The 27,725-nt window shown below is 38.4% G+C and overlaps 1 pseudogene; it reads left to right on the forward strand.

The window, feature by feature from the left end:
- The first annotated feature begins 550 nt into the window (after nucleotides 1–550).
- Nucleotides 551–27,725, forward strand: LOC6044359 (annotated as a pseudogene).

Genomic DNA, 27,725 nt, shown 5'->3' on the forward strand with positions numbered 1-27,725 from the left:
AAAAGCTTGGATATTTTCAATTCTTATTTGAAAGAATGGAAAATTACTCCAAATGCTGCAAAAACTCAACTTATTATTTTCCCTCACAAACCAAGGGCTGATTTTCTTAAACCAAAAAGTCATCACATTATAAAGATCCCAAGTAACCATCCAGCACTAACTAAAGTCATTAATCAGCAGGATATTGGCACCACTATTGCTGATTAGCCACCCAACAGCATTTGTTAATGCAAATCAGCACTGACTCAACAGCACAGTCAATAGCTGTTATAATGCTGATTTAGAGCTACGCCTAGCAACACTTTCAAAATTATTTATCAAACTGGCAACACGATTCTGGTTTTGAGTGAAGAGTGAAAGAGAGAGAGAGAGAAAAAAACAAACTTCTCGCTCACTCGTCGTCTTGTTTGAAATGAGCATCGATTTTTTTCGTTTTGGTTAAGTTTTTTAATTGGTTTTTCATGTAAGTATGTGAAATAATTGGATGAATTATTATTTTAAAGAGTTGCATAATTCATTTTCAGCATTTTCTAAACTCTGCACCGTCACCATGAGGAAGAATAGAAAGCAACCGTTCCAGCAACTGCTTGTTGGCAAGCCCCGTCCGGATAATCTTCAGTGTACGATGGCCCGTGGGATTTCCGGAACCTGCAAGAGAATGCAGTTACCCACAACGTCAGATGCGCCAACGAAGGCCTCGCAGCACGGCAAAGACGATATGATCAACAAAGCAGTTGATCTTACGGAATTTGCCGGGGCAGGAATTTTTGTAGTTGAAGATTACATTGAAGCAAACTTGCAGGATGCATTTGAGTAAAAAGTGATTTATTTTATGTAATAATATGAAATATAAATATGTATAATTAATAAAGTATGTCAATTGCTTTTAAGAAAACTAAAAAACTTTTTAAATTAGATTAAGAACAGCATACATCAAAATGGCCTGGTCTGAAACAGTAAACAACAACATGCTTTGAAATCGCACTTGAAAATTGCTACTCACTTAGCCGTGAGGACACGGGCTCAGGACTATCTCCACAACAGCGATGTCAACTTCCATACTTCTCTGCAGAGCATCATCATCAAAGCACAATCACAAGTCGGTAATGCAGTTATAAACACTCCAAAAATAGAATAGAATTCGGGAAGGCAAGGGGAAGAGAGAAAGAGCAACTTTTGTTTTGCTCTCTGTTTTTTTTTTGTTTTGACATTTTCCGCAGGGGTGGGCAAAAACAGTCGAGGCCAGCACTAAACCAGCCGAGTAAAGTCCAATTGCGGTCATTATTCAGCACTATAGTAGCTGTTAGTGCTGACGTAAAAACTGGTTAGCTTTTACTCGCAGCTGTTAAAGCGCATTAAATGCCGAAGTGTGGCTGAGTTTAAGTGCTGGATGGTTACTTGGGATGAATGAGGTAAATTTAAAGTGGGAGGATCAAGTGAAATATCTTGGACTTGCTTTTGACAAAAACCTTACTTACAAGGATCACATTGAAAGTATCCAGGTTAAATGTAACAAATATATTAAATGTTTGTATCCACTTATAAACAGGAATTCTAGACTTTGTCTCAAGAATAAACTGTTAATTTATAAACAAATTTTCAGACTTGCCATGCTTTATGCTGTGCCGATCTGGACAAGCTGTTGCTTAACCAGGAAGAAAAAACTTCAGAGGATTCAGAACAAAATTCTGAAAATGATTCTGAAATTTCCTCCCTGGTTCAGCACCAGTGAACTTCACACGGAACTTCATCAATTAGCCGAAGTTGACACTTTGGATGTTATGTCCAATAAGATAATTGATGCATTTCGACAAAAATCATTGCAGTCTTCATCTGCATTGATCCGCTCTTTATATAGTTTATAAGTTAGTTTTAAGGTATCCCTTTTCCCTTTTGTACATGTAGGACCTCCTACATTTGAAATCACTGAATAGCGAAAGCTACAATATTTCATGAATAAATGAAATTTGCTAGTATTTAAAATTGATTGTGATTGGACATTCAATATTATTTTAACTGAATACATGGAGTACATGGAAGAGAAAATCTGAATAAATATAATAAAAAAAAATGATCTAATAAATTTTAAATGTGGAAAAATTTACTCAATAATTGTAATTTTGTCGCATATATATGCAAAAGATAGTTATTTTTTATTTTTTTTGTCAAAAAAATAATATGGGAACAAAATTTATGCATTTATTTAAAACGACCTTTTCAAAAACCACACGTAAACAATATTGCCCAGTCAAATCAATCCGAATTCTGAAACGGAATCTAATTAGATACGATTCTAATTAGATTCCGTTTCAGCATTCGGATTGGTTTGACTGGGTGACAGCGCGCCTCTGGCAGGGACTTCAGGAAACTGTATGCGTGTCAGATCCCTGGTCAAAGCACGCGCTTGCTTGTTCAAGGCCAACTGCGATCGTTTGACACTTGCAAGCGAAAATTGTTAATATTCGTATTTTTTTTTTAATGAAAATTTTGGGGGAAGTATTCAAATTAAATTAAACGCCAAGCGTCAAAAGCTTTAAAAATGCACCAAAAGCAGTGCATGAATCATTTGAAACAATAACTCTTTCGTGAATTTTTCGTTGGCGCTGAAAAGCGCCATTTTGTTAAATTGCAGCAGAAGTTGATTCATGTGGCCATCTCCTCGAGCGTCCATCCAAGTAGGCCTTGCTTTTCTCCTTCGACGTCGTTTTGGCAGCAATTTCACGCACACGCTGGCGTGTTTCTTCTTCTCGGAGCTTGCTCTTGGTTTCCTTCAGCCGTTGTTTTTTTTTCGCTGCTGCTGCTACTGCTACGATGTTGTCGGTTCGAACGATGACGATGGAATGAAAATCGTTGGCAAAAATGCTGCCTTTACGACTTCCCATCCCCACCAGTGCATCAAAAAGCGAATGACGAAGGAATGGGATAACCGGCGCAAAGGGGCGGGACATCCGTCTCCATTCTATGCCAATATAACCCCGCTCCGTCAACCCTGGGAAATCATTGTATCGTGGGACGCCGAGGAGTAAACAACAACCTGGACCTGGAAGCAGATGGCCTGGAGGCCCAGAAGCAGTTGGCCGAAAAGCAGCTAGCCCCTGGAGCTAGGAGCAGACCAAGCGGAGGCAGGCCAGCCAGAATAATTGAGAGCCACCGGAATATTCTGGCCACAAGACCCGGAGTGACCAGATTCCTCAGGGGTGTTCCAATGGAAGGCCATACGAGACTGGACAACATGGGTATCAAACTTCTTGGATTTTGATACTGGTGAAGAAAATGGCCATTTTGACAGTATTGGCTACAACCTGGAGTGGCCGGTGCCCTCAGGGAGGTTGACCCGTTAGGACATTTACCGAACCATACGATTTTGGGCAATATTGGTATCAAATTTTATGGTTTTGATATTGGTAATGAAAATGGCAATTCAGAAAAAGTTGGCCAAAAGCTGCTGTGGCCGGTGCCCTAAAGGAAAGTTTTCCCAACAAGTTTTGGTAATATGGGTATCTCAACTCATGGTTTACAATACTGGCCATTTCGAAAAAGGTGGCAACAATCTGGAGAGGCCGCTACCTCACGATTGTTCCGATTGGGGACAAACATCGAATTATAGAGATATCACGGTTTTTCATACGGAGCTTAAAGAGAAATTGAGCGAAAATATAAATCCAATAATGTTTTGATTTTATCTGACGCATAATTCAACAAAATGGCTTAATTTTAAAAGCTTTTCTGCTAAGTTCTTTGTCATACTGGTCATGTGTAACATAACCACCTGCACCTTTTTCTTCAGTTAGTTTTCCTCCAGTTAGTTTTCGTTCAGTTAGTATAACTCGCCTTCACACAAAGCCGTCGTTTCTGGTTTGCACCGGAAGCAAAGCAAGATCGCCCCAGCAGCTGGACCCCGAGTTGCGGCTGAGAACAAAAGCAAAGGCCAGCAGAGCCAACTAAGACACCTACACAATCCCCTTCCCTTTCCACGCCTTGTCTTTAACATCAATCCCTTCCCTACTAACCCCGAGTAGGCCGCGGGTAATCGGCTCCCTTCTCACTAACATTTACACACAAGATCCTCTGTAATTACTCTTAGCATTAAGAACAATGTAATTACAAAAGCCGACTCGGTCCTAACCAGGTCCCAGTACCGAATAGGCCCTAATAAAAATAATTTTATGAAAAAAAACTTTTCATCCAACGAACGATCTTTTTAAATAAAGTATTTTTTCTTTGTGCGTAAGAAAAAAGTGATCCTAATTTGCGGACTTCGAAGTTGCTTCGAAGGTTCATGTTTTTCTGCAAAATGTTCACATAAAACATTTGAATTTGAATCTCGAAAAATCTAAAGCGAATCACTATTATTAACTATTGATCTTCACGATTTTGTTCAACAATGTCTAATGTTCCGAATTTGTGGGATGACTGTACTTCACGCAACCTCAACCGTTGTCATTAGCGCGTGCAGTAAACCATGTAGAAAATTTGCTATGCTTTGAAGATCAAATCATAGCAGGTTGGATTGCCATTTCAAAGTAGACCTTTGCATTTGTCAGTAATAATATTTCAACAAAAAGACTTTTCATAATGAAACATATAGTTGTGAAATTCGGTTTTTTTTTTTCGTTATATCCATAGTAACCAGTTCGACAACTTTTTTAAATAATATCAACTATTTGCGTGACAATAAATTGGAAAACTTACTAATGATACTGAAAACAACTAGTGAAGTGTTTAAAAGTCACAATCGAGAGCAAAATGCTCATGGTTATGATGCAAAAAAGTGAACAATTGTTGGAGAGTTCTCATGTTGCGGCATTACCATTAATCGAAGGACCTGACAGGTATTGCGATAAACATATGGAGGTCGCTGGGCATTGTTCGGCCCCGCCTAAACATAGAAGCTAGCATCTGAAGGAAATTCGATCTATATTTAGACTTCCAATCCCCTCAGGCAAACCAGGGATCAGCGCGTATATTATATGAGTAGATATTGTGATTTCGGGAATAAATCGAAATAACAGCGCGAGTGTGTTTCATCTCGCGAAGCAATTTTGGGTTGTTTCTTTTCTGAGTGTATCTCAAATGTCACATTCAAAACCAAAACAAAATTTCGCCGCGGCACCAAACTGAAATGTCGCGAGTGGAGTTGCGAAGAGACCAGCGCCGCAACCAAAAGGATCAAGGAACCGACCTCAAAGTTCTGCCAGGAATCGCTTTATGGATGTGAATTTGATGGATAATTCCATGAAGTACAGCCTAAAAAGGCTGATGACGGCGAGTTCGGGTTTCAAAAGGTCAATCCAAATTTTATATTTTCATGAGCCCACCAAATCAGCAACCAGATCAACTCGTGACGGTACTAACGGACCAGATTGACGGCCACTCGGTAATCTTGTTGAGGCCGGATGTCAACCCAGCCCAAGATTGTGACCAAAACTCTTGATATTCTGTGTCTCCTCCTAAAGCTGGGAACAAACTCAAAATCATCACATGACTTAACCTTAACAATTCAGATGCTAGTTTGAAACCCTAATGTACCGGAACATAAGATTTTAATCACGAATTAAACATAATTGTCCCAATTCTTCTTAAATCCACGTAGAACTCCACGATTTATTTCAACGACTCAAGCAAAACCAAGCAATCCAAACAAAAAAGCTAACACACTGATTCAAAACAGCTTGACAGATACTTCGCGACAGAAAATCGTCGCGAGAGTTAAACTCGCTCAATTCGGTTTAGTGCCGCGGCGACAATAGCATGTTTCAACACTACACCCAAACGAAAAATATATCTCAAAATCTGCAACAGTGGATTTGCTGCAGAAAATGTTATATTTTATTACACGTCAGCGATCTGCAGTTCTCACCAACACATAGAATGCTGGCGCGTCCCCGAGCAACAATCTAGAGAGAACATTATGTTCACGCTCTGTCCCTCACCATTCATCAAGCGTCCATGGCGCGGTGGTAGCGTGTCGGATCAGCAACCTAGAAGTTGATGGTTCAATCCTCGTTCTGGTAAGATTTTTTTTCTGCAATACAATCAATCTGCCGTCGGTAATGTCGATAATTGTCGGTAATGGGCAAAAATGTCATACCCCTATATCGCAAAAAATGCATGAGGACAGTTTTCATGCAGATTCTGATATACTTTCATGCCGCCATGTATCACAAACATGCGACCGCCGGTTGGGTGTACGGATCTATTTACTGCTAGAGTGTAAACCTTATGATGGTCGACTGCTTAGCGTCCCAGACCCCAATCCAGAGGTGTGAGTTCGAATCCCACCTAGTTCAATTTCGTTTTTGTTCATATTCAAAGTTCAAATTCCTGAAATTTCAAAGGTACCGACCGGGATTTGATCCCTGAAACTTCTGCTTGTGAGGCAGAAGCCGTAACCATTAAGCCACGGAGCAGGTCAGGTATTGCGATAAACGTATGGTTTCACTAAAATACAGCAATTCCCCACGAATACAGCATGGAAAAAACAAAATTGCTCGAATTGGGCTCAAAAATTTTCTGGGGGTTCCCTGGCCGAAATAATTAGACTCGTATTTTTTTGTTTGGCCATTAGGGTGACCACGCCGTTTAAAGGTGGTCTAAAAATGACAATTTTTGTCGATTTTCGCAAAAAAACCTTTTTCTTCAAAAAATCATAACTTTTCGCCATTTCAACCGATTTCTATTGTCTTATACGCAGTGTTGGCATTATCGCAACCTCGCGAGAATAAAATCGTTTCTCTCGAGTTCTCACCGCGAGTCCCGAGCTGCCGAGAGAAAAAATGCCCGCTCGCGAGAAGTACCGTAAACCGGGGTGACTTTGATAGGATTTCAAATTGGTTTTAGAATATTTTCCAACAGGTGAGGGTTTTCTCATGATTATTATTTTTAAAACATGTACTGGGGTAGGCCACACAAAGTCCATGCACTATTTTGGAAAAAAAGTTTTTTCAGTAGTGTTTAGAACAATAGTTACGTTAAAAATCCTTAGTTTTAATTCCGGGGCGGCTTTGAAAGTCATAGTTTTTCTTGCTAAAATCATATTTAAGATGTTCCAACTTTATTTTTACGTTAAATGAACCATCACTAAAGTAGCTGATATAGTTTGTAAGAAAAAAATCAATGTTTATGTTAAATTAACTAAGTTTATAAGCTTTTTAACAAAATACATATAAATTTCAGGTAAAATTGTTAAAAAGTCGGAATTTTGCCTGAAATTTGTTAAAACTAGTTTTGTTTATAAAATTATTGATTTTTATTGCATTTTATACTGAATTCGAAGCACGAATCACAAGTTTAAACATTTTACATTAAATTTGTTCAACTGTAAATGCCTATAAATTTGAAGATTTTTTTAACTGTGTTTCAAAAACACATTTTATTTATTATTTACAAACTTATTTAATCTTCTCTTAGTGGAAAATTGTCCAAAGAATCCGAAAATGCATTCCGTTTTCCGATTCGAAATCATGTTCATTGAGAAAATCATGACACTTTGAGAAGTTTAAAATAATGACTTTCATTAACATTTTCTTAACTATAGTTAACTAACTTTTTAAACTCTTCAAAATTTTATGAAAACTTCTTCTTGAGGAACTTTGAACACTTCTCTACCACGGTCAGTATGTTTCTGAACCATTCCTTACGTTTTTAATTGTACTCTTCATTTTGCGGAAAAATCGCTAACCTATCAAAGGCTATCAAAGTCACCCCGTTTTACGGTATAACGAGTTGGCAATGAAGAAAAAAACAACACAACTATTGAAGTTACACCTCTTTACCATCGTGTCGTTCCCATTCATAAACCTGATAAACAAATTGCTATCTTGGAACGAAAGGCTAGCACGAAGCGCTTGCGAACGCTCGCGGCGAGAGCGAGAACGCGAGAGAAAAGGCGAGCGCGAGCGAAAAGAGAAAAGAACTACAAGTTCTCTCCCTCGCTCGCGAGTGAGAAAAGCTTTCCTTCTTCTCACACGAATCTCAACACTGCTCATACGCAAATGAAAGGTGATAAGTTGACCTTTTGAAGAAAAATAGTAAGAAATTTCAAAAATTTAGCCTCACATATCAAAAAGACGAATGAAACTTTAAAATGCCGTTTTGATGGTGTCTGGACCAAACTATGTCTGGAAATATTTTTATCGGATTCCCCGGACATTTTTAAAAAAACATACTAAAAAATGGGAGGAGTTCATTAACAGGATTCCGAGATATGATTTTTTTGAAAATAAAGTCCGTGTTTTTTGACGCGCTGCGCGCAGAAATAGGAAAATGACGAAATCGGCAAAAAAAACAACTTTTTCCACTAAAACTGCGATAACTTTAAAATTTCAGCGATGACCTACAGTATGTAAAAAAAAATATTTACACCCCTTGGGCACTATGCACATTAGGGTGGCTTGAAGTTGTATGAGAAAATTTCAAAATGGACTAATTCAATCAGAACAGGCATTTTCCGGTCCCATTTGGGCCCCCAAACAACCCCCCAAAATTTGGGAGCGATTGGGTTTGACCCGGCTTTCCGCAAAGCGATTCAAATTTGTATGGAAATTTGTATGGGAAAACCCTCTTTTTTACATTTTAATTTTTATAATTTTCATTTTTCACTCAATTTAAAAACTAACACCGTAGAAGTATAGTCCTGAATGTCATCGAAAACTTTCTCGAAGAAGTATGGAAAGATATTGAGTTTTTAAAAGAGGCATTTCAAAATAAGTGCTGAAAACTATATTTCTTGCCAACACTGTCAGTACTTCGGTAGATATTTCGAAATCTTATTTTTTAACGTAATAAGTAATCAACCTAGCAAAATGGTGTCTTAGGAAAAGTTGTTGTATATGAATGTGGCTTTTATTTAAAATTATCGACATGCAGGGTGACACACCTACAGGGTGTCAACCAAGCCCTAACTTCTACTGGTGACCTTTCAAAGCGTTGGTGTCTTAGGAAAAGTTGTTAAGCTACTTATTCCAAGAAACGTTGACATGGTTGTAAGACAGGGTGGCACATCTACAGGGTGTCAACCCATTTCTAGCTTCTATTTAAGACCTTTTTGATCACGAAAAAGGGTGCAAATCGCAAATTAGGCCTGCCACGTAAAAGGAGGCTGAGCAAAAATTTGTAAAAAGTCAGTTTTTCACACAAAAATTTCCTGGGGAATCGATTGCACATGATTAAAAACACGGTAAAAAATTTAAGATGCTAGTTTGACAACTTTCCGATCAGTTGTATTTTTTCTGTATGAAATGAAAGGAAGTTGAATAATGGAATTTCTTCTGTAAAAATGTTCAGGACATTGGAGCAATCTCTACAAAATCTGCCGATTTCCACCATTTTTATTATTTTTATTTTTTGAATTGGCTCAAACTTTGTCCCTATCACCAACACAGCCATTTTATGTTATTGGTTCACCCATACAAACATCCATACAATTTTGGCAGCTGTGCATACAAAATGATAAATATTAAAAAAACTTTTCAAGATTTTTTAATGATTTGGTGTCTTTGGCAAAGTTGCAGATATTGATGAGGACTATTCAGAAAAAATAGACACACGGAAAAAATTGGTGATTTTAAGGCCGATGCAAATATTTAAAAGTTTTGTCTCTCGGCCCTGGCCGAGGTCAAGGGGGGGGGGGCAAAAAATAAAAAAATATAAATATTCAAATAACAAGCCATAGTCTTCATATTTAAATGAAAAAAGTGTTTTAAAATGCATTTTACACTAGTTCAGTTGTTTTGCAATCATTAGTTTTCAAAAAATCTAAGATCTGACAAAAACAAAAATTGTATCGAAAAAAAAGATTTTGCATCGAAAATTTTCAAAAAATCTTAAGATTTTTTAATAAACCCAAACATGTTAAAAATGATTTTAAACGCAGGAGAATGTATTTTAGTTTGATTTCAGCTGGTTGCACTTGAATTTTCATTAAAATTTTGAAGTTTATTGTAAAAATATTTTTTCTGCCCCCTGATTTTTCGGACCAATTTTGAAGGGGGGGGGGGGTGACAAAAACTTTTAAAAATATTTGTACCAGCCTAATTATATGTTTTAGGGGACAAAACCTCGCATTTTTAAAGCCATTTAGAAGTTTGGACCAAAAAATTTTCAAGTTATGATTTTTTAAATAGTGATTTTTGTAAAAAAATCTTGTACTTTAAAATTGTTGACCTAATTTTATAATGTAAAAATAAATCTGCAAGATCGTAAACTGTTTTTAATCATCGATTCCCCAGGAAATTTGTGTGTGAAAAACTGACTTTTACGAATTTTTGCTCAGCCTCCTTTTGCGTGGCAGGCCTAATTAACAGTGATCAAAAAGGTCTTAAATAGAAGCTAGAAATGGGTTGACACCCTGTAGATGTGTCACCCTGTCTTTCAACCATGTCAACATTTCTTGGAATAAGTAGCTTAACAACTTTTCCTAAGACACCAACGCTTTGAAAGGTCACCAGTAGAAGTTAGGGCTTGGTTGACACCCTGTAGGTGTGTCACCCTGCATGTCGATAATTTTAAATAAAAGCCATAATCATATACAACAACTTTCCCTAAGACACTATTTTGCTAGGTTGATTACTTATTACGTTAAAAAATAAGATTTCGAAATATCTACCGAAGTACTGACAGTGTTGGCAAGAATAGTAGTTTATGCAACAAGTTGCAAAAAGAGGATTTTTTCAGCACGAGTCGTACATTTATCCAACGAGGTTCACCGAGTTGGATAAATACGAAGAGTGCTGAAAAAATCAAGTTTTGCAACGAGTTCCATACAACATTTTTTGCAATTCCAAAAAACACACACTGAGTGAAATTTTATGTCAAATTTTCATGTATTTTGTCAATAAATCGTTTAAATCAAAAAAATGTTGAAAAGTGTTACTTTTCGAAACAAGTGCTGAAAAGTTCAACTTTTCAGCAACCCATTTGAGTGCTGAAAAGTAGAACTTTTCAGCATTTATTTTGAAAAGTGTTGCTATTCGATTCTGTTATTTTTGGTACAGAAAAGTAGGCTATTTCGTCGTTCAAGAATGACAGGAAAAGTAATTAGTTTCACGACGGAATTGCAAAAATATAGTTTTCAGCACTTATTTTGAAATGCCTCTTTTAAAAACTCAATATCTTTTTCCAGAAGCAAGATAGGACCATACTTTCTTCGGGAAAGTTTTCGAGGACATTTAGGACTATACTTCTACGGTGTTAGTTTTTAAATTGAGTGAAAAATGAAAATTATAAAATTAAAATGTAAAAAAGAGGGTTTTCCCATACAAATTTGAATCGCTTTGCGGAAAACCGGGTCAAACCCAATCGCTCCCAAATTTTGGGGGTTGTTTGGGGCCCAAATGGGACCGGAAAATGCCTGTAAAATCGATCGTGTCGAGCCACCCTAATGCACATTTTGTGATGAAACATGTAAACATTTTACCTAATGTTTGACAGAAACCTAGTACTACGTTTTGTTCATAAACTCATGCCGAACATTTTGCTACAAAAAGCTCATGAAAATTAATTTCTATAAAAAGTTATATAACAAATACTAGTACAGAAATACAAAAAGGTGCAAAAAAAGTTTGTACACCTTCCACAAAATTAACATAAATAAAGTTATTTGTTGACAAATCACCATAAATCTAGTCTCTCAACTGCAAATAGGCATCCTTGACTGATTAAAAAAATAATTTGGATTGAATATAAAGATTACTAAATACTTAGTATAAAAGTTTTATAACTATGGAAATTCTATATAAAACTTATCTAAACTAAATTTTGCAAACTTACAATTTAACTAAATGTCAATATATTACCATAGAATAAGTAAATAAACATTTTGGAATGGGTATAACATCGTTTTGGGGGTCTTTGTATCGATTGAATAGATTTTTCGTTGGAATTTCGTACCAACCCGGAATTACGTCGTCGGAAAATACGTCGGCAACCGAACCGGTCCACGATTCACAACACAAGTCAACCTAAGTGGCATCGGAAAGGGCATACAAAATCCGATCTTTTGATTCCCAAACATCTAGGTTTTCTATAAAACTCACGTTTTTAAATACCTGGGCAAATGGTAAGTTTGATCCACGAGAACAAAAATTATGAAATTCCATACATTTTTGGCAGATTGCTCAAACGAAACCATAAAAACGTTTATGCCTAGGTATTTAAAAACGTGGGTTTTATAGAAAACCTAGATGTATGGGTATCAAAAGATTTTATTTATGCCCTTTTCTCTGTGTGAACCTTCGAGGTGAACGGACACTAGAGCTGCGGTATTTTTTACTACCTAAGCTCAGAGTTATTTCAAACAAAATTCACAGTCTTTTTAAGACTACCTGAGTTATTTTCCCAAATTCTAAACAGTCTTTTAAGCATAAGCATAAGCAAAAGCATAGGTGCCCACCCGCAGTTGCTACTCCGTTATTGACCAGGACCTCCAGAAGTTACATCCACGAGCCGTATCAAAGTATCACATGAGTTTCGAGGGGGTTAGTAGATGGGTATGAGGTCAGGATTCACGAGTGGCAGTGATGTGACCATGAGCATTTTGTTTATCGGTTGAAATTTTTTAAATCTTAGGCAGCCGGCTGCGGAAAGATAGATAATTGATTATTTAAAATAGTTTATTTTTATCGTACGCGTGTCAGCCGAGCAGTATTGCTATGGGCTGGACTTATCAGTATATTTTTACTGTTTTTACCATTTAGATAACGCGAGCAAATTTTAAAAATAGTAAATAAATGACGCTTTACTCTTCATAAAATCGATAGTTTGATGAGTTAATACTAAAACTGAATGTTGGTATAAATTTTTACGATCATTTACGACGAAAATTATCGCGAGAAAACAGGACTGCGCGTCCCCAGAAGCACTGCACTTATGAAGGCATTATTCGATTATTATGACCAATCACCCCATGCACACAAACAGCGACACAAAAGAGACGAAAATTATCGCGAGAAAACAAAACTGCGCGTCCCCAGAAGCACTGCACTTATGAAGGCATTATTCGATTATTATGACCAATCACCCCATGCACACAAACAGCGACACAAAAGAGACGAAAATTATCGCGAGAAAACAAAAAGCGACACAAAAGAGACGAAAATTATCGCGAGAAAACATGACTGCGCGTCCCCAGAAACACTGCACTTATGAAGGCATTATTCGATTATTATGACCAATCACCCCATGCACACAAACAGCGACACAAAAGAGACGAAAATTATCGCGAGAAAACAAAACTGCGCGTCCCCAGAAGCACTGCACTTATGAAGGCATTATTCGATTATTATGACCAATCACCCCATGCACACAAAAGCGACACAAAAGAGACGAAAATTATCGCGAGAAAACAGGACTGCGCGTCCCCAGAAACACTGCACTTATGAAGGCATTATTCGATTATTATGACCAATCACCCCATGCACACAAACAGCGACACAAAAGAGACGAAAATTATCGCGAGAAAACAGGACTGCGCGTCCCCAGAAACACTGCACTTATCTCTTTCCCAAATTCTAAACAGTCTTTTCAAGACTAACCCCACCTGAAATTTTGTTGTATTTTACAAAAGAAGCCATCTTTTTAAGAGAACTTTGCTTGCAAAATGCGTCAAAACAAAGGTAAACGCAAATCTTCTGAAGATTTGGTCGTTACATCGGTGAAGCGTTTGAACGCTAAACCGGCTAACGGAAACAGAAAAAGAAAACAGCCTCATCCGAGGTCTGATTCTGATTCTGAAAGTGAGGTCAATCCTCCAATTCCATTGACAAACAGTTTCGGTGTTTTATCCGAAACTGTTGACCAGGATCCTTCTCCTCGTACTGAGCCTTCTGCTGTCGAGAAACGAGTAAAGGCTCTGCCAATTGTAGTGTCTTCCGTCTCCGATTTGGCCAGCTTTCGAACGCAACTGAAGAATTGCAAGGAAACTTGCAATTTGAAGGTTTCGTTCCAGCTTGGTCGAAGAAGAGAATGTCGCTTGTTGACGGAATCTTTACAAGATCACCAAACTTTTGTTGGTTATTTGAAAAACCACAAACACAATTTCTACACGTGTGAGACCAAGAATGCTCGTCCATTCAAGGCGGTCCTGAAAGGTCTCTCCAACGACTTGTCGGTGGATGAGATCAAAAACGAACTTAAGGTGTTGCTTGGCTTTGCCCCATCCCAAGTAATACCAATGAAGAAAAAATCAAACGGGAATATTTCTCGCTTTGGTTTGACTTCACAATTTTATCTGATTCATTTCAACAGAAATGAAATCAACAATTTGAAACTTTTGGACAAAGTACAGTTTTTGTTCCATGTACGGGTAAAGTGGGAGCATTTTAAGAAACATGGCGGTAATGGCCAGAATCTGACCCAGTGCCGGCGTTGCCAGGCATTCGGTCACGGTACTGATCATTGCGCCATGGTTCCAAAATGCATGGTTTGCGGGGATTCTTCTCACGACAAGGACAATTTTCCCGTGAAAGAAGTCACCCAATTTAAATGTGCAAATTGTGGTGGAAATCACAAATCAAATTTCTGGGATTGCCTCATCAGAAAAAAGGTTTTGGATTCTCGTGCTAAGCATTAGCCGAAATCCAAACCGAAATTTTCTCAAGGTCAGGTTGTACCTGCAACTTTAAATCAAACGTTTTGGCTATCTCCTTCTAATGAGAGAGCTAGACAAAATACTTCTACCATTGAAATAGGCAACGGTATTTCTGGTACATCCAAAAATTTCAAATCCTCTGCCATTCTTCCTGAAATTGGCCAGGTACCTCAAATTCAATCTGAAATTTTTTCGGTTGGCAACGCTTTAGGATCTTCTGATCTCGGCGATGTTACGTTTGAAAAAATGATTCAAACAATGAGTAATGCTATACCATGATGGAAGCGATCCAGATTGGATTAAAATTTGCGAATGATGTTGTTCTTACCCTGAAGTTTAATCATAAGCATAAGCATAAGCATAGGTGCCCACCCGCAGTTGCTACTCCGTTATTGACCAGGACCTCCAGAAGTTACATCCACGAGCCGTGGAAGATGAGTGGGTGCTATCTTTCCTCGCTTCGCAACTTCTCAAAGGCCCCTATCATGCTGATCAATACCGGCGCCGGCCACGACCAGTGGTAGAGTCACGGGGAAGTGGATGGGAATGTTAGTCCGATACTTGAGTGATAGAGACCGCCCAATCGACTGCTTCTCCGACAAAGTATCACATGAGATTTGAGGGGGTTAGTAGATGGGTATGAGGCCAGGATTCACGAGTGGCAGTGATGTGACCATGAGCATTTTGTTTATCGGTTGAAAATTTTAAATCTTAGGCAACCGACTGCGGAAAGATAAATAATTGATTATTTAAAAGTGTTTTAATCGAACGCGTGCCAACCGAGCAGTAGTGCTATGGGCTGGACTTGTCAGTATATTTTACTGTTTGTACAATTTAGATAACGCGAGCAAATTTCAAAAATAGTAAATAAAAGACGCTTTACTCTTAATAAAATCGACAGTTTGATGAGTTAATACTAAAACTGTCAGCTGGGATAAACTATTACGATCAACGAATATAAACGAAAAAAACAGGTAATCACGTAACCGATTGTAATGAAATTTAAGCAATAACTTAAACGAACTAAACCGGCGGCGTGCCTTCTAATCAACGATGATAAAGAAGAACTTATGAAGAATAAAATATCAAATAAAAGGCTCCGTCAAACACGTTGCAGAGTAACCACGAGGTCCCGCTGCTTACAATCGAATCAAAAAATTCAAAAACGAATGATGACCCTATAACGATGATTTTCAATGAGATGTGATTTGGATTTATCGACCGATTCTGGAGATTTTACGCGGTTTTGAATATTTATTGGGCTGAAAAAAGAACAAAAAAACTCATTCACACTCTCTTATACACATAAACTAATTTACCCTTTTTTCAGACTTCAACATTATAGTGAGAAAGATTTTAAAATTAGACTTGAAATCATTTTTGAATGGCATCAATATAATGAAAACAGCCTGTACTGCAAAAATAAGAAATAACAAAGAACCCTAAATTGGGTAGAATTTCCAGCAAAGGAGAAAATCAACTCGCAAAAAAAAATTCTCACTCGCAAATAGTTTTACTCTCACACTCATGATTCATTCTTCAACACACACACACACACACACACACACACACACACACACACACACACACACACACACACACACACACACACACACACACACACACACACACACACACACACACACACACACACACACACACACACACACTTGAAATGTCATCAAGGAACGAGCTCACCGGGGTCTTGAAGACTGTAGACTGCTCCGCCGCCGCAGCATCGAAATCAGGTGCAACCCGACCACACCGCCCGACGACTGCAGCACCGCACAAATCCGTTTGTCGTCGGCCTTACTGCTCCGTGTATTCACCATCCGACCTACTGACCGCTCTTCTTACCCTGAAGTTTAATCATGGATCTAAGTACACAGAAAAAAATCAATTCTCGAAACCGTGAAGTCAGTTCACGATTATGAGAACCACGAAGGAATATATTCATGAGTATGGTGCATTTGCACCATAATTATGAATTTTAATGCTCGCTCTTTAAAAGCGAAAGAAAATGAATTTTTCAACTTTTTACGAGTTCATAACGTGCATGTTGCTGTTATAACCGAAACATTTTTAAAAACTGGCACTTAGGGTATTTGTCCCTATTTTGGGCCTAGAACCTATTTTGGGTCTACCAAACCTAATTCAAATAAATTGTGCATTTTACCAAACCTGGCAGGAATCTGCTACTTGAGAATGATACATGCAGTCATTATCTTCATTTTGGTAGGCAAGGATCATTCACTTTTCCCTCCTAAATTAGAAATAAAGCAAAAACTATATCACTCTTCACATTTTTCTTGGCAAATCGCTAGGTGCCAATTAGGCCCAAAATTTTCACCACTTTTGCTTACTGATTGTTGACACTCAGCGTCACGGTTTTCATCGCTCACACAAGAATGAGAGCCGTCCCCCAAATCTCCAACCACCGGCAATGTGTTTTTATTGGTGGGTTGCACAATCCCATTGCAAAAACAATCACTAAACTGCCACCAAATCAATAAAATAACTGATTAAAGTTGCTTCGTCTTGGCTTCGTCCATATCGGAGAGAAATGGATATATTTTCGGTGCATTTGACAATTCTACAAACTGTGCCAGTGTGTGTGCGCTTCTCGAATGTTACAGTCTTTCTTGCATATTACAGGCTTGCTGTTTGGCTACGCAATAAATGTTTAATTATGTTTAAACTCTTAAATGAATGATATGAATGATGTCCATGCTTATTATGGACTTAATGCAGGTGAAATCAATCATTCTAATGTTAATTTGTGGCTTAAAACATTAAAATTATTTACCATTTTTGTCGACCGAACTTGTGCGGCTGTACTGTACGAGCTGGGACTGAGCCGTACGTCAAAAATTCTCGCCACGTGCTTCGAGATTTCAACCAATCAGAAGGTAGGCCGAAAATATGAACAAAGAAGGTCGTATGCTAGGAGCAATATCCCCAAAATAGGGGCAAAAAGTGTTTTAGTTTTTCATACTTTTACAGCGATATAAGGTATTTTTATCAAAATATTGATAATGTACGAGCTTAAGCATTTAAAACCCAACTTATTCATGTATAACAAAATAGACTGCATATAGCATCCATTGAGAAAACATCAAATTAAAAGTGCGATCTGCTTAGTAGGCCCAAAATAGGGACAAATACCCTATTTGAAAAGTGATCCAGATTATAAAGTTATAACCAATAACAGAATGAATCGAAATGGCGGTGGAGTTGCAATAGTTATCCACCGTAGTATGACTTATAGTACGTTACGTGACTTTAAGTTAAAAGTTATTGAAAGTTTGGGCATTGAACTTGAAACTTCTTTTGGGAAAATTATGATTGCAGCTGCATATTTGCCTTTCCAATGCACTGGGAAAATACAAATTATTTCAAAGGGGATTTGAATAAACATACTCGGCATAGATCTCGATTTTTGATCATCGGTGATTTTAATGCCAAACACCAATCTTGGAATAATTCAAAAGTAAATTCCAATGGTAAAATTCTATTCAGAGATTGCACTTCTGGTCTTTATTCGGTTTTATATCCGAATGGGCCAACTTGCTTTTCTTCTGTTAGAAATCCATCAACAATTGATTTGGTTTTGACAAATCAAAGTCAGTATTGTGGTCCTTTAGTGACTCATGCTGATTTTGATTCTGATGACCTTCCAGTAACTTTTTCACTTTCTCATGAAGCAGTTACCAGACCCAATAGTTCTGTGTTTAATTACCACAAAGCTAATTGGGACAGGTATCAGCATCATATTGAGAATAATTTCAATCATGATTTTGTTTTAGAAACCAAAGCTGATATTGATTCAGCATTGGAATCTTTAACAAATGCAATTTTGGATGCTAGGAATATTGCTATTCCTAAAGTCCAAGTCAAATTTGATTCTCCCATTATTGATGACGATCTTCAGCTTCTTATTCGTCTGAAAAATGTTCGCCGAAGACAGTATCAACGTTCTCGTGATCCTGCACTGAAGCGAATTCAAAAAGATTTGCAAAAGGTTATTGACCACAGATTCACTCTCTTGCGAAATGAAAAGTTCGCAAGAGATGTCGAACAAATCAAACCTATTTGGAAACTTTCAAAGGTTCTTAAGAATCCTCAAAAACCAATCCCTTCTTTAAAAGATGGTGATAATATTCTATTAACTAATGGGGAGAAAGCTCAAAACTTGCTCAGCAGTTTGAGAGTGCTCATAATTTAAACTTAAATGTTCTGAGTCCTATTGAAGATCAAATTTCAATAGAATTTTAGAATATTGTTGAACATGAATTTTCATAAGATGAAGTTTTGAATACGGATCTGAATGAAATTAAATCTATTACCCAGAAAAAATCAATTCTCGAAACCGTGAAGTCAGTTCACGATTATGGGAACCACTGCAACGACCTCAAATTTAAATCATTAAATTTGTCCATTTTTCGATACTCACCACAGTTCTGACCATGCGCGCTTACGCAAGCATAAATAATTTTACCCGTCGACTCGCGTTGCGCGACAAATAATTAAGCTTATTTACAGGTGTGGATCATGAGTCATCCTCACCTGAAAAGCCCTTTATTAAATTTCGCCAATTGTTAGGCAATCAAAAAAATGGTTAAGCTTTCAATTATGAATGTGCGATGTTATTACACAGGGGAAATTGAGGATGTGGCTTAACCAAATTCATTGGCAGGTTCGTTCAATGGAGAATTCGACCTTCTCATTATTGACCAACATTTTTGAGAATGTTTTAGGAACATAATTTTGATATTCCAATAACATAATTTAAAGTTTCACGACAATGGTTCGAACCCATGACTTCCGATTTTGAGGTGTACTCACTACACCATACGGAAAGTCATGAAAAATTGCAGAGGTCTGCATAATTTAATTCATGAGGTTCATCGATGCTTCTCATCGAAACGGACCACTTTTAGTAGAACAAAATTTAGTAGAGTTTTCGGGGACTGACTATAAAAACCCCAAAATTCTTGAGGAGGAGAGTTAGTTCCAGTTAGTTCCAGCTCTAGTTTCAGTCCAGTTCCAGATCCTGAAGACGCCCCAGACCAGCCGGACCCACCAGCAGCCACCAGTAGCAGAGGCCCCAGTCCAGCCGGACTTAGCGGTGGAGGCCGCAGTCCGCCGGGACTTAGCCGCCGTGAAGAGTCCACCCGGGACTTAGCCGCCGTGAAGAGTCCGCCGGGACTTAGCTGCCGAGTTCGGGGGTCTGGCATGGCTCGGCGCAGAGGTCTGGAGGACATGTCTGGTTTCAACATAGAGAACTGGCTCGACGAAGAATTTAATGCAAAGTGATGTGATCGTGCGCGTAAAAGTCAAGAGTGTTACTTTTAAAAATGTAATTTTTATAAAGTGTAATATACAAATAAGTGAAGTTTACTGATCTGTTTTGACTCTACGAGTAAATATCACAAAAATCCTGAAAGCCTAAACCGCTCGGGCCGTTCACCACGAAGGAATAAATTCACGTTTATGGTGCAAATGCACCATACTCATGAATAAATTCCTTCGTGGATCTCACATTCGTGAACTTAATTCACGATTATGGGAATTGATTTTTTTCTGTGTATCAAAAAATTTAAAAATATGAAAGCCCCTGGTGAGGATGGTATTTTTTACATTTTAATTAAAAAATTACCAGAAGCAACTTTGAGTAGCTTGGTCAGTAGTTGGAAAAATGCCAAAGTAGTTCCGATTTTGAAACCGGACAAAAATCCTGCCGAAGCCTCAAGCTATCGGCCCATTAGTTTGCTTTCATCTATTAGGGACCATTCAAAACCACGTGGACACTTTAGTGGGGAGGGGGCATGGCGATTGTCCACGATCCATACAAAAAGTTTTTGTATGGACAATTGTCCACGAGGGGGTTGAGATTCCCAAAAAAGTAAAAAAGAATCCACGTGGTTTATGGATGGTCCTTTAGTAAATTATTCGAAAGAATAATTCTTAATAGAATGATGACGCACATTAATGAAAATTCAATTTTCGCTGATGAGCAGTTTGGATTTGGCCTTGGGCATTCAACTACTCATCAGTTGTTGAGAGTTTCAAATTTGATTCGAAGCAACAAATCTGAGGGCTATTCTACTGGCGCTGCTCTTCTAGACATAGAAAAAGCATTTGACAGTTTTTGGCATAAAGGTTTGATTGCGAAATTGAAAAGGTTGAATTTTCCGATTTATATCGTGAAAATTATTCAAATCTGATCAACTACCTGTACGTGCTGGCGTCCCTCAAGGAAGCATTTTGGGTCCAATTTTATACAATATTTTACTTCTGACTTGCCTGATTTGCCCCCAGGATGTCAGAAATCACTTTTTGCTGATGATACAAGCATCTCCGCCTTCGTGTCATCACAAGAAGATTACAAAAAAGCTTGCATATTTTCAATTCTTATTTGAAAGAATGGAAAATTACTCCAAATGCTGCAAAAACTAAACTTATTATTTTCCCTCACAAACCAAGGGCTGATTCTCTTAAACCAAAAAGTCATCACATTATAAAGATGAATGAGGTGAATTTAAAGTGGGAGGATCAAGTGAAATATCTTGGACTTGCTTTTGACAAAAACCTTACTTACAAGGATCACATTGAAAGTATACAGGTTAAATGTAACAAATATATTAAATGTTTTTATCCACTTATAAACAGGAATTCTAGGCTTTGTTTCAAGAATAAGCCGAAGTTGACACTTTGGATGTTATGACCAATAAGATAATTGATGCATTTCGACAAAAATCATTGCATTGCAGTAGTTTATAAGTTAGTTTTAAGGTATCCCTTTTTCCTTTTGTACATGTAGGCCCTCCTACATTTGAAATCACTGAATAGCGAAAGCTACGATATTTCATGAATAAATGAAAGTTGCTATTATTCAAAATTGAGGTGAAAAGTCATCGATTGTGATTGGACACTCAATTTTATTTTAACTGAATGAATGTACATGGAAGAGAAAATCTGAATAAATATAAATTAAAAAAAAAACAAAGCTTCTGTGCACGTAAAGTTTGACCCGATATGTCCTTTCCGATGCCACATATGTTGACTTGTGAATTGTGGACCGGTTCAGATGCCCGCGGATTTTCCGACGACGTAATTCTGGGTAGGAACGAAATTCCAACGAAAAATCTATTCTATCACCGGAACGGCTGAACTAATTTAGGAGCGCCACAATTCAAAAGAAAGGTTATTAGTTGGGCTTCTAAGGAAAAATATGTTGAGTTTAAAAAAAAACTGGCTGAATATTTGAAAAGGTCCTATGAAAATTTCATTTGCCGATTTCAAGGTCTCGGGACCAAAGAGCCCATGTCTGAAATCATTTTTCCCTGATTCCTTGTAATATTTTACATAACATATAAAAAAATGCGAATATCCATTAACACGTTTCGGAGATATCATTTTTTTAACATAAAAACTGGGGTTTTCGACGCGCCGAGCTCAAAAATGGGAAAATGACGAAAACGGGTAAAAATCAACTTTTTTTACTAAAACTGCGATAACCTGAAAATTTTAGCGATGAGCGAACTAAAATGAGCGGCTCACAGAAATGAGCCGTTTTGTCCACCACTACCTTCGAAAAAACGTAGTCTGCGTAAAAAAAAACATCCTGTTTGAACAAGTTAATAATTATTTTGAAAATGAATTGTTTGTCTTCAATTTGGCGTTAGTCTTTCAAATAAAATGTTTTGCCATATTTACTAAATCAACTCAACCCAGTTAACTCAATCGGAATTCTGAAACGGAATTCAATTCGAATCGTTTACGTATTCCGTTTTAAACGCAACAACCGATTCCGTGTACGTACCGGTTGTTGCGTTTGAAACGGAATACGTAAACGATTCGAATTGAATTCCGTTTCAGAATTCCGATTGAGTTGACTGGGCAAGATTCTAATGAGGTGGTAACTTTTTGATACTATTTTCTATTGTATCATTTTTGTTTGATTTTAATCCCGAAATAATTAACCCCTTGAAAAAGGCGATGCAAATTATAAAACAAAAAATTACCTAAATGTTTTGGAAAGGTAAACGAAACGAAAACAAAATGCTTCATTTTTTCATTTCTTGCTTATATGACAGTATTTTTATAACCGTCAGCAGGGGTGACATTGACCCAATCTCGGCCCAGACCCATTGTCACCCCTGCAGACGGTAACTGCATAATTTAATATGGAAGAAAAAAAATTACGAAATTTGGTTCTTAAGCCTGGGACTTACTAAAAAAAGTGCAAACGGTGCATTCCCAAAATTAAGCTTAATATGCAAGAGGTACTAGCAAGGGTACTAGAACGTTTGGAAAAAATAACCAACAATAAATTTATATTTTTTAGAGTGCAAACAATCGTGAAAATTGTTGACGTTTGATACACCCTTACCAAAAATCATGATTTTTTGAGTTCAATATTCCCATTTTAATTCGATTTTATGAGTTCAGGTACTACAACCATAAAAAATGTTATATGGGTTGAACTGAAAAATTCGTATGAAAAGTGGGATATTGAACTCAGAAAATAATGATTTTTGGTAATAAAGGTGTCTTTTGCATCGCTTTGATTTGCGCATTTTATTTTCAACTTTTTGAGAGTTTTTTAAGCCGCTACGTGAAAACCTTTGAAAAAAAAACTTCATTTTTCAACATACGTGAAAGCAAATCCGGGCGACTGGTGTTCAAAAACGCCTGCTTGAAATCCAGCCGGGCAATCAGATGCCCTTCGGAAAAGAACGTCTGCTGCGGGACAGACAAGGTTCAACGGGGCCGGCAAACCAGTACGACGCATCTGGAACCGACCGTAAAGGCCTAAGTCTGCACCAGAACGAACCGCCAGCTTATCGATACAGAGCAGCAGAGGATGATGCCATCGGCAGCGGCTTCTCTTAAACCTGATTCCGAAAACCCTCCTGCGTGCCGGAAACCCGGAGAACTCTTCGCTTCAGGGTAAGAATTCACGGAACGAAGGAACCGAGGCAGGAACCTGCCCTGTTCGAAGTCTATAAGTAAACGTCGAATTATGTCCGGTCTAGTCACTTCGTTCCTAAAAAATGCATTTCAATGTAAACAAACTTTTTTCACAAAGAACTCAAGCAAAAATGTCAATGGACCAAAGACGAGATGTAAACAAATAGTCTATTCTACTCATTCAAAATGAAAACATCAACTGACGTGAGAAGGATAAGTAGCTTGTTAACACTTTGGCATTGGCCGATTTACATTGTTTTGCTTGTTACTTTTTCTGATGAATCGGGACTACAGTCTGAATAGGGACAGCAGTTTTTAGAGCACTTAAAGCTTTTAATCTTGGAAATGGATGTACACATTTTGTTGGCCTGAGTCTGTTCTAACCGAAACCAACCAGAAAAATCAAAATATTGTGCTCCAACACGGTTAAAACTGCTGTCCCAATTCGCCCCATGTGTCCCGATTGACCCCAGTTTACGGTACCTTACTCGATAAATTCAATTGAGCTTGGGCAAGTGTATCTTCTTTTCTGGACATGAATTGGATCTGGATTGCATTTCGATTAAAGATAAACACTTTTTTTGACGAGCGCCCGGTCTGAACTAATACGAATCAGCTAAAACAGGTAGCGATGCTGTTTTGTTTTTGCCTTTTATCATTAGTAAATCTTTCCCTGTTCCTGAGGTGAACACCCGTGAAGAGTATCGGGGCCGGCATTTACAAAGCGGATTCAGTGAGAGTTCATTAATCCACTTAATGTTAACATGATAAGGTTAATGTTAACATTCCATAGGTTGTCTCGAGGGGGACGTCACTCCGCGATAACATACTAAAACGCACAAAAACGAGCTCGAAAAGCATCAACGCTACTCATAGTGCCGAGTTTTCACATAACGTCACCTTAAAGCAAGTTATCGCAAGTTAACGCGCGTTAAAGCGACCAGCGTCTGCTCGACTTTTAAGCCAGGGAAATCTATCTTGCAACCCTGCCGTCGAGCAGTTTTTGGTCATGTTTGGCAACTCGGTATTTGTTTTGGTTTGTTTTCAAGCAGTTTCGACAGAATGAAAAAAACAATGCAAAAATTGCGATTTTTCGTCAACGGCCGGAAAAGTTTGCTACGGTGTGATTGCCGGCTCCACCGTCCACATAGCACGGCGCACGTTTTGACGACCGGACTTAACTTTACTCACATCAAGTGCTTAAGACGGACTTTGGCGGAAAATCCTGGCGCAAACTCAAGGAGGAGCAAAGTTTTTGGGTAATGTATTTTTAGCAGTGCGATTAAGAGATTTTAGTTGTGATTTGTATTGTTTTTGTAGACAGATAATCGACGCGCTTGGATGTAGATCAGCCTAGACTGGGGCCATTCAGTGCCGGAGCTCCGCTGACCGCTGCACAGTGGTCCAGATCGCAAAATTAAGTGGAAAATGGATTTTTGAAAAATGGTTAAGTTTTGGAGCTTTGGTGTCTTCAGAAGAGTTGTTGCAAATAGAAAGGGGCAACTTTTGGTTTGGTTGAAAATTAGGGTGGTTCACGATTAGGGTGATTTTGGAAATCTAACTTTACAGGAATATTTTGGGATTTTTTGTCTTCTAGAAAGTTGTTGGGCTTTCCATTTCAAGCAACTTTGTCGAAGACACCAAAATTTATCTCGTAATCTACGCCTTCTATGACCAAATTTATAGAAAGCATCTGAGCAAACCTTCAAAATCAGTTTTGAACGTGGCAATTCAGGTTAAGTTTTAGAGAAAGTGATGTTCTGAGCACTTTTAGAGCTCTAAAAACGAACATTTTTATTTGTTGACATGCCAATTTGGACTTAAGGGTCAAAAGTTACAGCCATTTTAAGGTAAAAAAGATGCAAATTTAAAACTAAAATATCTCGAAATGGCGCAAGCCAAATTTTAAGCACTAGGTTGCATTTGAAAGAGGAGATCTAGCACTACAAACGCTGAAAAAATCTCAGAGGTGTTTTTCTTTAAACTCGAGATATCTTCATTTGAAAAAGTCTAATTTTCAAGGGAAAATCATATGGGACCACCCTAACGAAATTCGAAAAATGTCCAAATATATGTTTTTCCATGTAATTTTGCCCGCTGAATCCGAATCTGCCCTCAGAATTGAGCCAAAGTATCAAAAAATCGAGTTTTGGTCATTTTTTGGTCATAAATGATAATTTTACATAGAAACCCAAAAAATGACCAAAACTCGATTTTTCGATACTTTGGCTCAACTCTGAGGGCAGATTCGGATTCAGCGGGCAAAATTACATGGAAAAACATATATTGGGACATTTTTCGAATTTCGTTAGGGTGGTCCCATATGATTTTCCCTTGAAAATTAGACTTTTTCAAATGAAGATATCTCGAGTTTAAAGAAAAACACCTCTGGGATTTTTTCAGCGTTTGTAGTGCTAGATCTCCTCTTTCAAATGCAACCTAGTGCTTAAAATTTGGCTTGCGCCATTTCGAGATATTTAAGTTTTAAATTTGCATCTTTTTTTACCTTAAAATGGCTGTAACTTTTGACCCTTAAGTCCAAATTGGCATGTCAACAAATAAAAATGTTCGTTTTTTAGAGCTCTAAAAGTGCTCAGAACATCACTTTTCTCTAAAACATAACCCTGAATTGCCACGTTCAAAAAACGGATTTTTGAAGGTTTGCTCAGATGCTTTCTATAAATTTGGTCATAGAAGGCGTAGATTACGAGATAAAATTTGGTGTCTTCGACAAAGTTGCTTGAAATGGAAAGCCCAACAACTTTCTAGAAGACAAAAAATCCCAAAATATTCCTGTAAAGTTAGATTTCCAAAATCACCCTAATCGTGAACCACCCTAATTTTCAACCAAACCAAAAGTTGCCCCTTTCTATTTGCAACAACTCTTCTGAAGACACCAAAGCTCCAAAACTTAACCATTTTTCGAAAAATCCATTTTCCACTTAATTTTGCGATCTGGACCACTGTGCGCTGAAAGGCGCGCCACCACGCTGCATCACTAGCTTTTGCCCTGATTGTGACCAGCGAAGCGTCGAAACGTTTGCCGAGAAGGAGAAGGGCGAATTTGCCCAGCTTTCCTCGTTTGTGGGAGCCATCGCGATCGGCGATCTGGTCAAGGGCACACTCGGTCCGAAGGGAATGGACAAGTCGCTTCCAAGACAACGAGGTTGGCGATGGAACGACTTCCGTGACGCGAGAGGCGGAAAAGTTGATCGAGCAAAAGTGGCACCCGCAAATGATTATCGCCGGGTGGAGAGCTGCCACGAAGGCGACACGTTCGGCGCTGATTACCGCGGCTCAGGACAATTTGAAGGAGGTGGAAAACATCCGAGAGGATTTAATGAACATTGCCTGGATGACGCTCAGGTCTAAGATTCTGTCTCAGCAAAACTACTTTGCCAAGCTGGCCGTCGATGCCGTGATGCGGTTGAAGTGATCCGGGAAATTGAGATCAAGGTTTTTGGATCGAGCATCAAGATGGACTCGATGGCGAAGATTGCCGAGCTGGAGATCGCCGAGAAGGAGAAGATGAAGGAAAAGGTGATAACCCGGACCAGTTTCGTCTCGGTCGTTGCGATCTGATCGAGCAGGTCTACTGTGCTTCAGCGGAGTCCCTCTCTTAGAGGCCTGTACCGTCGTAATCCGTGGGGCAACCCAGCTGATCATCGACAAAGCGGATCGTTCGCTGCACGACGCTCTTCGCGTGGTGGCCGCGGAAACGTCCCGTAAGGAATCAATGGCCATGGAAGCGTTCGGTCTCGCTCTGTTCTAGCTGACGACGACGATCGCCGACAACGAAGGGTACCGTTTGTAACGCTTATCTGAACAAAGAGTAAGAATGTTGGAGGTGGGGTTTTGCAGGATTTTTTATGTTTATGATTATTTTCTTTGCAGGTGCACGTGTAGTCAACATGCCCATCGAAGGACGCTGCAGCGATGGCCGGACCTGGACATCCTGGACAGCCGGATCATGCTGCTGGAGCAAAAATTTAACGAAAAGATGATTGTTTCTATAAAGATGAACAAAACTACTAGTCAGATGTTCATCGTAACCTCAATCTGCGACACGAACTTTGAGATGATTTCACCGAAAAGCGACCACAGGACCGGAACTCCACTTCTCCCGGTTCCGCAACGTACTCCAGCGACCGGATTTATGTAA

Source organism: Culex quinquefasciatus, chromosome 3 (assembly GCF_015732765.1).
Source record: "Culex quinquefasciatus strain JHB chromosome 3, VPISU_Cqui_1.0_pri_paternal, whole genome shotgun sequence".
In the NCBI taxonomy this organism is placed as follows: Eukaryota; Metazoa; Arthropoda; class Insecta; order Diptera; family Culicidae; genus Culex; species Culex quinquefasciatus.